The 14,376-nt window shown below is 40.9% G+C and overlaps 1 long non-coding RNA gene across 1 annotated transcript; it reads left to right on the top strand.

Annotated features, from left to right (window-relative positions):
• Window positions 1–9,514: 9,514 nt before the first annotated feature.
• LOC122768360 lies at window positions 9,515–11,081 on the top strand. Its single transcript, XR_006360296.1, has 4 exons — window positions 9,515–9,578; window positions 9,965–10,042; window positions 10,148–10,243; window positions 11,026–11,081. It is a non-coding gene; the product is annotated as an uncharacterized LOC122768360 (long non-coding RNA).
• The last annotated feature ends 3,295 nt before the right edge of the window (window positions 11,082–14,376 follow it).

Raw genomic sequence — 14,376 nt, 5'->3', positions numbered from 1 at the left:
AAACACTAGGCATCAGTGGAGAGAAAAAACTCCCTCTTAACAGGAAGAAATCTCTGACAGAACCAGGCTCAGAGATGTGCGGTCATCTGCCTCGACCGGTTGGGGTGAAAGGAAAAATGGGGGACAGTGGAGAGGTGGGGGACAGAAAATGGGGGGAGAGAAAGGACAAGAGAGAGATGAGGTAGAGACAGAAGAGAGAGAGGGAGACCAGGAGCAGATACACAACAACTGTATCAAGTTACAAGTTTATACAGTTACTGATATCGACATTTTAATTATAACATAATAATAATGGTGACGATAAGCGTAGCCTCGAAAACTGGATCTTGATCCTGCAACCTGCATGATGAGAATACAGAGAGAGAGAGGGAAGGAAGGAAGGACATAAACTAGGGAGAGAAAGAGATAAGGTTAATGATATATAAGAAGTCATATTCATACCCTGAGTGTGAGAGAGTGAATGTGCGTGCACCACAGGAAAATCCCCCAGCAGTCTAGGTCTATAGCAGCATAACTAAGAGCTGGTCCAGGTTTCCCTGAACCAGCTCTAACTATACGCTTTATCAAAAAGGAAAGTTTTAAGTTTAACTTTAAATACAGAGAGAGTGTCCACCTCCCGAACTGTCATTGGGAGCTGGTTCCACAGGAGAGGAGGAGCCTGGTAACTGAAGGCTCTGCCTCCCATTCTACTCTTACAGACTCTGGGAACCACAAGTAAACCTGTATTTTGTGACCTATGTGGTCTGTTAGGGTGATAGGGTAAGACTAGGTCTTTCATGTATGAAGGGGCCTGACCATTAAGTGCTTTGTACGTGAGGAGGAGGATGATTTTAAATTGAATTCTGAACTGTACGAGGAGCCAGTGTAGAGAAGCTAACACTGGAGTTATATGGTCTCTCTTTCTAGTTCCTGTCAGAAAATTCCTGTTTGAATTCCTGTTTGAATTAACTGAAGGGTTCTAACGGAACATCCTGATAATAAGGAGTTACAGTAATCTAATCTAGATGTAACAAAAGCATGAACTAGTTTTTCAGCATCCTGTAAAGACAGAATGTTTCTAATTTTCATAATGTTCCGCAGGTGGAAGAAGGCTGTTCTGGAAATGAGTTTTATGTGTGAATCAAATGACATTTCCTGGTCAAAAGTAACTCCAAGGTTCCTCACAGTGGAACTGGAAGCCATGGTGATATCATCTAAAGTGACAATGTGATCAGAAAGTTTTTCTCTGAGGTGTTTAGGGCCGAGTATAAAAGTTTAAAAGTAGAAAGTTACAGGTCATAAACGACTTAATGTCTCTGAGACATTCCTAGAGTTGAACAACCTGATTTATTTCATCCGGCCTCATTGATAAATATAGCTGCGTGTCATCTGCATAACAATGAAAGTGTATATTGTGCTTTCTAATAATGTTCCCTAGAGGAAGCATATATAAGGTAAAAAGTATAGGCCCAAGCACTGAGCCCTGTGGAACTCCACAATTAACTTTTGTTTGTAGTGAGGCTTTATCATTGATATGAACAAACTGGAATCTATCAGATAAGTATGATTTAAACCAGCAGAGGGCAGCACCTGTGATCCCAAGAGTCTGCTCCAATCTCTGCAGTATAATATCATGATCAATGGTGTCAAATGCAGCACTAAGATCTAACAGGACAAGTAAAGAAACTAGACCATTATCTGACGCCAAGAGAAGATCATTACTAACTTTAACTAGTGCTGTTTCTGTGCTATGGTTTAATCTGACTGAAAATCTTCAAACAGGCCATTAATGCGCAAATATTCACATAGTTGATTAGCAACTGCCTTTTCTAAGATTTTAGAGACAAGAAATAATCTGGGTCAGGGGTCGCTTTTTTTTAAAAGGGGTTTAATAACTGCTACTTTAAACATCTGGGGCACATATCCAGTTAATAAGGATAGATTAATTTGAGTTAATATAGAGTTGTTAATTAAAGGAAACACATCTTTAAACAGTTTGGTGGGGATAGGATCTAACTGACAGGTTGATGGTTTGAATGATGAAACTAATGATGCTAACTCAGGGAGATCTATAGGGGAGAAACTGTCTAACTGTGCACCTGGTGCTTCTAAAGCTCTTGTGCTAGAAGATGAGTCAGTCCCAATATGAGGGAGGAGATGATCAATTTTTTCTGTAATTGATGTTATTTTATTCAAAAAAAAGTTCATAAAGTCATCACTGCTCAGTGTTAAAGGAATAGATGGTTCAGTGGAGCTGTGGCTCTGTGTCATCCTGGTTACAGTGCTGAAAAGAAATCTATGATTATTCTTATTTTCTTCAATTATAGAAGAATAATAGGCAACTCTAGCTTTGTGTAGGGCTTTTTTGTAAGCTCCAAAACCATCTTTCCAGGCTATATGAAGTTCCTCTAGGTTACTGGAACGTCATTTTCTTTCTAATCTACGTAACGTCTGTTTAAGAGCACAAGTATCAGAGTTAAACCATGGTGCTCGTCTCATCTGATTCACCACTTTCTTTTTCAGAGGGGCAACACAATCTAATGTAGTACACAGTGAGGCTGCTGTACTGTCAACAAGGTTATCTATGAGGATGGGAGTAAAATCACAAAAGGTACCTTCAGATATACTGACATATGGCACTGAGTTAAATAAAGGTTGCACTGTCTCTTTGAATGTATTATATTATTATCAGACAGTATTTCTTATTTATGTTATTGTAGTTCATTATTGTACAATTAAATGTGAGTAAATAATGGTCAGTAAGGAGAGGGTTTTGAGGAACTATGTTTAAATTATCAATATCAATACCATAAGTTAAAACAAGGTCGAGGGTGTGATTAAGGCAATGAGTTGGTTTATTAACGTGTTGAATAAAAGCTATTGATATCAACAGCGAGTTAAATGCGCAGCTAAGACTATCACGGTCAACATCTACATGGATGTTGATATCCCCTACAATTATGATTTTATTTGTCTTAAGCACTAACTCAGATAAGAACTCAGAGAACTCTGATAGAAACTCTGAATAAGGTGCAGGTGGACGATAAACTGTGATTATCATAATTGGTTTCTGTGATTTCCAACTAGGATGAGATAGATTAAGAATAAGGCTTTCAAACGATGAATATCCTGGTTTGGGCATGGGATTGATTAATAATCTAGTATTAAAAATGGCTGCTACACCTCCTCCTCGGCCTGAGCTTCTAGGAATATGGGTATTAGCATGAGTGGGTGGAGTTGATTCATTTAGACTAACGTAGTCTTCTTCATGTAACCAAGTTTCAGTTACACAGAATAAATCAATACAATTGTCAGAAATTAGATCATTTATTAAAACAGATTTTGAGGAGAGTGACCTAATATTTAATAGTCCTAGTCATTTGAAAGTGGTATTATTTGACTCTATTTTATTGTTGGTATTATAGCAGCTCATCCTAAAACTTCCGCTACTGAGGTTTCTAATTCCGGATAACCTGGTTGACGCGCTTCACATTGGCGATCGCTCTTTTTCTCCCTTTGAATGAATGTCCACGCTGTTCGTTGAGTTGCAATATATTGGCTTTATTGCTGTGCATGTATGTTTTCCATACATAAGGAAATTCCTTCAAACAATGCAAAACAGTCATGAGAAGCGCCTCCGCGGTACAGCGGTCGAAAACCGTTTGCCCTTCCGGGTCAAAAACCTAACAAGGACAGTGATAATGCCACCTAGAGAGGAGAAAATAAGTATTGAACGCGTCAACATTTTTCTTAGTAAATATATTTCCGATGGGGCTATTGGAATGAAATTTTCACCAGATGTCAGTAACAACCCAAGTTATCACACATACAAAGAAATAAAAACAAAGGAGTCCATAAATGAAGTTGTGTGTAATAAAGTGAAATGACACAGGGAGAAAGTATTGAATACACTTGCTGAAATTAATTTAATACTTAGTAGAAAAGCCTTTGTTGGTAATGACAGCTTCAAGACGCCTCCTGTATGGAGAAACTAGTCGCACACATTGATCAGCTGTGATTTTTGCCCATTCTTCCACACAAACTATCTTCAAATCTTGAAGGTTCCGGTGGCATCTTCTATGAACTCTGATCTTCAGTTCTTTCCAGAGGTTTTCAATTGGATTCAAGTCGTGTGATTGACTGTGCCACTCTGGTGGATGGCAGCAGATTCTTATCAAGAATATCTTGATACATTTCTCCATTCATCCTTCCTTCAATTACATGAAGTCTGCCAGTGCCAGATGCTGAAAAACAGCCCCACACCATGATGCTCCCACCTCCAAACTTCACTGTTGGTATGGTGTTTTTAGGGTGATGTGCAGCGCCTTTTCTCCTCCAAACGTATGACAGCCAAAGAGTTCAAATTTGGTCTCATCTGACCAGATTATATTTTCCCAGTATAACATTGGCTTGTCCAAATGTTGTGCAGCAAACTTTAACCGAGCTTCCACATGCCTTTTCTTGAGCAGTGGTGTCTTGCGTGGTGAGCGTGCATAGAGGCCATGGCAGTGGAGTGCATTACTAATTGTTTTTTTTGAAACAACTGTACCTGCTTCTTCAAGGTCTTTCTGAAGATCTCTGCGAGTGGTCCTTGGTTCTTGGACAACTCTACTAATTATTCTATGGACACCTCTGTCAGTAATCTTGCGAGGAGCACCTGGTCGTGGTCGGTTAATGGTGTAACGATGTTCTTTCCACTTCCGAATAATGGCTCCAACAGTGCTCACTGGAACATTCAGAAGTTTAGAAATATGTCTGTAACCGATGCCATTCGTATGTTTGTCTACAATAAGCTTGCGAAGGTCTTGGGACAGCTCTTTGCTTTTACCCATCTTGAAATGCTTCTTGAGTGTCACCTTGGTAATGAGAAACCTTTATAGGCCACCAATTAGGACTTATCCAGCTGATATTAATTTGCACTGATAGGGGGCAGGATTGCTTCCTAAATACTGACAGATTTCAGCTGGTTTATTGGCTTCCTGTGCCTTCTTGCACCTGTTTTTCTTCACGTGTTCAATACTTTTTCCCTGTGTCATTTCATGTACTTACACATAACTTTTGTCATGGACATTCATGTTTTTATTTCTTTGTATGTGTGGATAACGTGGGTTGTTACTGACATCTGGTGAAAATTTCATCCCAATAGCCCCATCGGAAATATATTTACTGAGAAAAATGTTGACGCGTTCAATACTTATTTTCTCCGCTGTATATACACCTGAGCTCCCCTTCTGAGAGCACAGCGACACCACACACACATTGAGTGAATTACACCAACCCTCATACCGCAATCAAACACATTCGGCTCCTATAGTTGGTATTAATCTTTATTAAGTTAGAATGTCTAACTCCTCTTCTGTTTGTTATTGATTTATTTACTTAGTTTTTACTTTAGTAGGTCGAGGGACAGACACAGTCTCTATGGGGTTTTTAATTCAAACTCGAAAAGAAGCACAGAGAAGCATAAAAGATTGCAACTCTGGTCTCAGCTCTGGATTGTCATGGGTTTCTAATAAAATGTCCTAAGCTGCTAGATAAGAGAGCTGCTCCATCCAAAGTGGGATGGACGCCGTCTCTCTTAGCCAGTTATCTAAAAACCCAATGACCCAATGTTGTTTTCTGGACACCACCTCGACAGCCAGCGATTGAATGACGACATGCGGCTATACATGTCATCACTGGTTACATTGGGCAAAGGACCAGAGAAGATTACGTTGTCAGACATAGATTGTGCGTACCTACACACAGACTTAACATTAACTTTAGTGACCTCCAATTGGCGTAATCGGGTGTCATTACTGCCGACGTGAATAATGACTTTACTGAATTTACGATTATCTGTAGCCAGCAGTTTCAGATAAGACTCTATGGCGCCCGCTCTGGCCCCGGGAAAACACCTGACTGTGGTCGCTGGCGTCACTATTTTCACTTTCCTCAGGATGGAGTCACCAATTACCAGAGTTGGTTTCACAGTCTGTGTGTGTGTGTGTGTGGTGCTGAGAGGGGAAAACTTGTTTGAGATGTGAACAGGTTGGTGGTGGACAGGACTCTTAGGCTTAACACTATGCCTCTTACTGCGGACAGTCACCCAGCTGCCTTGTTTGTCTCCCGGCTGCACGGGAGCTGCTGGGGGAGCTAATGCTATGTGGTCCGCACCGACTACTGGGGACTTGCTAACTGATTTAGCTTCTATGGTGCGGAGCCGAGTTTCTACTTCACTAAGCCTCGCCTCCACCCTAGCCAGCAAGCTACATTTTTTACAAGTACTTTTATCACTAAAGGAGGCAGAGGAGTAACTAAACATGTGGCACACAACACAGGACAGAGCAGGAGAAGGAGATGGAGAGAGAGAAGCCATCGCTGCGAAGCTAACTTTACGCTAGCAAAAAAAGAAACACCGTACGTGATCTACGTAAACGATAGAGTTTAAGCAAAAGTAGCGGGTGAAAGTATTAGTCTTAGTACTAGTATTAGTAATAAAACGAGTGTTTGTTCAGTGAAACGATAGTTCCAGTAGATATACAACTGCAGAGAGCGCAGGAGACACACAGCGTAACACCAGTGAAGCACAGGAAGTGACACAATACGTTACCGCCCACGTCGAGGAGGAGCTATGAAGTCATGGAAAACAATACCAAACCTGGTGGAGTTGAGCTGTGCAGGAACTGAATAAGTGGAAAAGTGACTCATTGTGTGAATTGTTGGGATTCTCTTATCTCTAATGTTGTTAAAAGTCAGCTCTGTCCCTTTACAGTCATCGTCCCTACATGTAAAGTTCCATCTCTCAAAATATCTCCTCACTGACGCTCTCGTCAGCCGCACTGTTTCATACCAAAACCACACCCCCAGAACGTGGACTGTGTTGTGATTGGCCAGCCAACGAGAGCTTTCCCACTGTCCTGTGATTGGCCAGGTACCTGGAAGTGACGTAATAGATAGGCCAGCTCTCAGATACACAGCTCCCCCTCTGGCACGGTGGATGCTCTAAATCTCAGCAGCTACAACGAGAGTAGTTCTTCTTCTTCTGCTGAATGTACGCAACCGGATGTGCCCGGACTAGTGCCTGCACCAGGAGGCGCTACAGTGGTGAGAGGAGTGGTGAGGATTTCTGATGACAATATCAACATACGGAAGTGCCGATCCGCTTCACAGAGCCCAGGAAAACAATAAAACCGTATTTTCTCAGCAGTGGCTGAACTGTTTGTTCTGAAACTTTAGGGTTTCATAAACAAGGTAATGACGCAGATACACACACACAAACGCAGCGTTAATTGGAGCTTCCGGTTTATGTCGCCTTTAATGGATTTTTTTTATCAATAGTTATAGTAACTAAAATTGTGTTATCATTTTTTTCAGCTTTTCATGTTTCTTTGATCCTCTGTGACCTTTTTTTGAGGATGTTGTCAAATATTCCACCATTTTCTGACATTCTATTCACCAAACAACTAATCGATTAATCAAGAAAATAATCATTTGTTGCAGCCCTACTCTGGCATGTGTTTATCCCTTTACGAGTTCAGTTACCAAAATTAATATTTTAAAAAAATAGATAGTGTAGCTAGTGTTCACTGTAAAAACATTAAAGGAGACATATTATACCCTATTTCCCCCATTAAAATAGTTCCCTGGTGTCCTAATGAACATGTCAGTGACATGCTTTGGTCAAAATACCATAAGGATGAAGCATCATAGTAGTTCAATAACCGTGCCAAAACCGCCCCTTTCAGAACGCTCGGTTTTGTGCATGTTCCCTTTATGCAAATGAGACACAGGCAAACACACACCCACTTCTTCCAGGGGGTTTCTGATTTGTCCTATTTTACAGCGCTCACTCGCTCAGCTCCTGTTCCCTCAGCTCCATTCCTCTCCCCCTCCCTCCACTAGTTCTCTGACAATATCAACATGGCAGCGTGCGCGGAAAACAGCGAGAGTGGCGTCACAGGAAGAGACGTCCAACACAAGGATCAAGCCGAACACTGACGAACTGTAAATCAGTTAAAAACACTTAGGGACAGCACCACTGATCCATCGCTGATCGCCAGTTAGGACGTGTCAGAATGGTCAGTTATGAGCTTTATTTGACCTTTTCTTAAAAATGTGTGTGTTTGTACCTCGCCTGCACTCTCGCATTTTATAGGGACAAGGTGGAGCTAAGGTGGAGCTCTCGAAGTAAACGTTAACATTTGCAGTGAAATGCGCATGCTGTCATCATAATGTGCAGGGAACTCAACATCGAGTGTTTTATCGCCTATACTTACACTAAGGGGGACCACGAAAACATGACTGAGTATTCTTTTTCCACACTTTGGCGACTGGTAGGGCCTCCAGAGTCCCAAATATACTGAAATGGTTAAAAAGTTGATTTTGCATAATATGTCCCCTTGAATTTTCGTTTCTTCCTTTTAGAGCGGGTCTACAAAAACCGATTTGGACTTAAAAAAGGTGAGTGATTATCTTAGTGACATTTCTTTATCACACAAAGATTGACCGGGCAGAAGATATTGTTGATTGCTTAAACAAACAACAACAACAACAACAACGTAGGGCTGCAACTAATGATTTGTTTTATATTATAATCAAGAGATTAATCTCTTGATTATTTTCTGGATTATTCGGTTACTTGGTCCATACAATGTCAGAAAATGTTGACCAGAGTTTTAAAAAGATTCATTTTTTTGTCCACAAACCAAAATAAATCGTCTGTATCGGGTCAGATGAAGGCGGAAAAGCTAAAAACTCAAACCAACTAATCGTCGATGAAAGTAGTTGGCGAATAATTTGAGCGATCGATTTTTAATCGATTAATCGTTGAGTCAGTGACCTCATGAAAACCCAGGCTCATGTCTGGTTTGTTACCTTATTCAGTGACACAATGTTTCCTGTAATTTTAATTCCGTTTTAGTTCTGTTGAACTTCTGCGATGTAGGGTTTCTATTTTTAGTTTGATGAGCTGACCCACAGAAAATGGTTCAACGTGTCTGGATGATGGATAACCACAGTGCTGCAGTGCTTTATCATCATGTTATTGTTTTTACTGTGTTTGTAGGAGCCGTTCAGGCGCCAGTCCTCAAGATGGTGAACGTGACAGAGGCCGGCGTGGAGCTCCAGTGTGTGGTCAGAGGTTCTTCATCAAAGCCGAGTGTAGAGTGGCAGACGTGTGAAGGAACCTCTCTTAATTCAGAGGAGCCACTGGTCTCTGAGACACGAGGCCGTTACGACACCACGCTCCTCGTCACTGTGAACGAGACGAAGACCAACTGCTTCCGCTGCGTGGTCAAACAGGAGGACATTTACCACAGGATTGATGATAACATCACTGTGTCAGGTGAGACTCTCCTTAAACACATGTCAGGTCTTCATGTATGATGTTGTTGGTCTTTACCTCGTTGTTATGACCACTGTTCTGCTCATGCTGTCGTCTGTACATTTACATCCTGTTTGTTTTCTCTTTTCTTCAGAGAAACTCTTTGAGAAAAAGTCCTCCCACGATACTCAGTCCTCCCACAGCACAGTTGTTCTCGTAGGCGTTGCCGGATTTGTCATAGGTGTGTTACTTCTGCTGGTTCTGTATCTGATCTTCACAAGACACAGAAGTCGACGTAAGTTATGAAATATTTGATGGCATTTAAATATTAATTGAGCTGCATCTAACGATTCTTTTCATAATCAATCAGTGAATAATTTTCTACTATTAATCAATGAGTTGTTTGATCCAGAGAATGTCAGAAGATGTTGATCAGTGTTTCCTAAACGTTGATATTGTGACGTCCTCAAATGTCTTATTATGTCCACAAAGCAGCATGTTTCACTTTGACTGATTGTGTTGTTTTGTTTATATAGAGCAGGGCTGCCAACATTAATTATACAGTATTATATATGTATATATATATATATATATATATATTAATTATACTCTTGAGTCACTTTGTTGTTGCTTTGATGTGATTTGAGTTTGTGTCAGAACACAATGTGCTGCTTCTTTCAGGCCAAAACGGTAACCAACGAGAGAACAGGGATGATTCAGTGGAGGTGAACGAGATTGAGATGGGGCACATGACCTCAGGTAAATATAATGAACGTTTTATGTTTCATTCACTCATTTCACTCACTTTCCTGCTGGTTTGATGTGATTCTGTTTATGAGACGGAACATTTGCTGCTTCTTTTAGATCAAAACATTGGAAACGGAAGCACTGACACCAAGAACATGAGGAATGACACAGTGAAGACAGAGGAGGAGAAGCTCATGTCCAGTCACAGCTCAGGTAAACATGAGCAGGTGTTTCCTGCTTCATCAGTGTTTTTTTAGTCCCTGTGACGTCATCAGACTGCCGGCCTCTGATTGGTCAGAGAGTGTCGTCACTGAAGAGTCATGAGCGCGACGTCTGACACGAGAATCAAAGCCAACAAAAGTGAAAAAGACTTAAATGTGTCAAATAGCGATCGTGACCACGTTCACTGGTATTTCACTTCAGTGAACAAATCTTTCTCATGATTCAGTTTCAGTGAAAACAACTGCTTTACAAGTCACTAATTTGTGTTTGCGTCGCGTTATAAAACCACGTCACCACAGTTTCACGCAGCCGTTGCTATGACGACTCCGCCCACTTTGAGGAGGAGCTATGAAGCCGTGGAAAACAACGTGACTGATCTACTAGAACTTTTTTACTGAACACAAGCATGAGTTTAAAAACACATTGTCATATCATGTCTCTACTTTTGCACCTAATTATAGAGAATAGCATCAATAAGAGTGTCAATAATTCTCCGTATCAATAATGGTAAAGATACTTTCTGTCGTCTAACTTCAGCAGAACAGAAAATCACTTTCTACTTTCAAATGTTTTCCACACCGCTGTCATGACACACACACAGATGCTGATGCTCAGGCTCAGTGACTGCAGTATTTAATCAAATGTCCTGATGATCCGCTCACATCTGGACATCTGGACGTCCCCGTGTGTCACTACCACAGTGATGTATGTACACTGTAAACATTTATTTGTTGTTGTTAATGTCTATGTTTTATTTTCTCCTTTTTCTACAGCTTCAGCTTCTGACCCTGGGGCCAAAAGGAAAAAAAAAATCCCACTTTGAATGTAACAACCTTGCCTCTCCCTACCTGTCTGATCTCCTGCACATCATCATCCCCACTCGTTCCCTCAGATCCTCCTCCTCCATCCACCTCTCTGTGCCCCCTGCCCGCCTCAGCACTATGGGGGGCAGAGCCTTCAGCCACTCTGCTCCCCAGCTCTGGAACTCACTACCACCTGACCTCCGACTGTAACTGAAAACTCACCTGTTCCGGATCGCCTACCCCTCTAAAACCCCCCTGCTATCACCACCACTCCCCCTAAGTTATTGTGTTGATTTTATGTGCTCCTTTTTTTATTTTTTTACGAAATTGTGTGATTTTAATTTTATCGTGTTGTAAAGTGTCCTTGAGTGACCTGAAAGGCGCTTTTAAATTAAATGTATTATTATTATTATTATTATAATAAAAATAACCCAAACGATATGAAGTTAGTCATATGAGCTTCAAATGTTATCAGGTTTGTGTCTGTAGACGTGTTCGGGGTCGGTCTCTTGTGTCACGTACGAAGTTTCGAGGTGATTGTTCAATGTATGTTGAAGTTACAGGGCACTTCCTGTTTCGTGGCAAATGGTCTCCCCATGTTTGCCATAGCCGCGCCAGTATGTTTTTTTATGTTGGTACGATAAACGCCCACTTCCTTATTATGAGTTCCCACCAAGTTTCGTGAAATTTGGTGGAACTTAATTTTGGCGCTATACTTAATTTATACTTTAATTTAATTTAAAATTAAAAAACTATTCATTTAATTTTGGGCGCTATAGAGCTGTTATCTGTTCTTTCTTCAGATTATTATAATCTCCATGGCTTTGCGATAATTTTTTTTTTTCGCCCCTAAGGCGAAAACACGGCACCCCTCTGCGATAGTCGACCATTTCACCACACAACAGGAAGTGCCCTATGACTTTGTCATACAATGACTGATCGCCTCGAAACATCATACGGGACGCAACACACTGATCGATTCTAGAGCCGATGGAACAGCAATGAATCGTCCAAAGAGAAATTTATGTACAGTCCCTGACAAAAGTCTTGTCGCCTGGGTACAAGTTGACCTTAAGTGCCCCTTAAATATATGTCTAATCAATTTTTTTTTACAAGAAATGGCTAATTTTAATCCCAACAGTTTTTGAAGTAATGTTTTGGTGCCAAATGAAACTTCTGAAAAGCATTCTAACGTTCACAGCTTGGTAAAGCCCATTTAATCAGTTTTTGCAAAGACAAAAGTCTTGTCGCCTTGTCATATGATGCACCCAATCCTAGATTACAGCCTCTCCTGTGATCAATAATTGATCAATCAATTAGCGGGTGTGTATAAAAAGAACCCCATCACACCAGACATTCACTTCAACTGCAACTTGACCTCTGACAACATGCCTAAGATTCACCCTGAGACCAAAGCGTTGATTATCAAGAGGCTGAAGACCAGATCCACTGCTGAGGTGGCTGACACCTTCAATGTGTCTCAGCCTCTAATACAAAGTGTAAGAAAAAGATTAGAAAAGACTGGAGATGTTTTTGACAAGCCCAGGTCCGGCAGACCCTGCAAGACAACTGCTCGAAAATCCAAGGCCAGTCCCTTTTCCACTGCAGCAGAGCTTCACCAGGCCTGGTCACCTCAAGTCCCCATGTCAACCAGAACAGTTCGTAGAATTCTGTCTCGAAATGGCCTCTGTGCCCAGAAACCATCACTAAACAAAAGGCAATTAAAAAAACGTGTGGCATTTGCCAAGGCCCACAGCCTGCTAAAAGGATGGACGCTGGAAAAGTGGCAGAAGGTGGATTTCTCAGATGAATCTTCGGTTGAATTACATCACAGCCGCCGTAAATATTGCAGGAGACCTAGTGGAGCCCGCATAGATCCGAGATTCACCCAGAAAATAGTTAAGTTTGGTGGTGGAGAAATCATGGTCTGGGGTTACATCCAGTAAAGGGGTGTGTGAGAGATTTGCAGGGTGGAAGGCAATATCAATAGCCTAAAATTTCAAGAAGTATTAGCTACCTCTTACATTCCCAAACATAAAAGGGGTCAAATTTTGCAGCAGGATGGTGCTCCATCGCATACTTCCACCTCTACGTCAAAGTTCCTCAAGGCGATGAAGATCAAGGTGCTCCAGGACTGGCCAGCCCAGTCACCAGACATGAACATCATTGAGCATGTCTGGGGTAGAATGAAAGAGGAAGCATGGAAGACAATACCAAAGAATCTTGATGAACTCTGGGAGGCATGTAAGACTGCTTTCTTTGCTATTCCTGATGACTTGTATGAATCATTACCGAACCGCATGGATGCAGTCCTTCAAGCTCATGGAAGTCATACAAGATATTAAATATGGATCTCACAGCACCACTGCTTAATTTGCTGATGTTATGCAGCATATTTTTGTATTTGAAGTAAATTATTTGTTCAATTTTCACATTACTCTCTGTAGGCGACAAAACTTTTGTCTTGCCAAAATCTGACCTTTCTGTGTTCATTAAATGATCAATCTTTCTTCAGTGAAGCAAATTTATTTTAGTATATTGAACATGATTTGGGAGGGTTTTAGCTTTCATATGAGCCATTTCTAAAACCAATGGATTAATTTAAAGGTAGGTTATGAGCTGTTTTTTCTACAAAATGGATAAGTGACAATACTTTTGTCAGGCACTGTATATATTTTTATATATCTTCCTACCTCGCCTGCACTCTCGCAGGGACACGGTGGAGCTAAGGCGGAGCTCTCCAAGTAAATTTACTGGTGGGGCGGTAACATTTGCGGTGAAATGCTGCCGTCATAAGTGCAGGGAATTCAACACCGAGCGTTTTATCGCCTATACTTACACTAAGGGGGACCACGAAAACATGACTGAGTATTCTTTTTCCACACTTTGGCGACTGGTAGGGCCTCCAGAGTCCCAAATATAAGTATTAAAATGGTTAAAAATTTGATTTTGCATAATATGTCCCCTTTAAAGCACTGTGTCTCTTATGCTTCAATGCCCTTAAATCTACACACTGGTGCTTTAAAGACAATGTGTTTGCACTGTTACCCTTAATGTATTTAAGGAACATTTTTATGTAAAAAGAAAGCTGTGCCTTCTTTATGTACTGTATGTACATGAGTTACTTTAATAATGTAAATAAATGTTTATTTACTTCCTCTGTGTTGTTTCTTGAAAACTGAGCGCCAGGAAAACACAAACAATCACAATAACTATTTCACTGTCTCTTTCTTCAGCGTTTTTCTGAATTAAAGGTGCGTTAAACGATAATTGATGGTTGGTTCATTGATGTTCGGACATTGTTGTTTTTACTGATACATC

This window comes from Solea senegalensis, linkage group LG4 (genome assembly GCF_019176455.1).
Source record: "Solea senegalensis isolate Sse05_10M linkage group LG4, IFAPA_SoseM_1, whole genome shotgun sequence".
Taxonomy (NCBI): Eukaryota; Metazoa; Chordata; class Actinopteri; order Pleuronectiformes; family Soleidae; genus Solea; species Solea senegalensis.
This window is presented reverse-complemented; position numbering and strand designations above follow the sequence as displayed.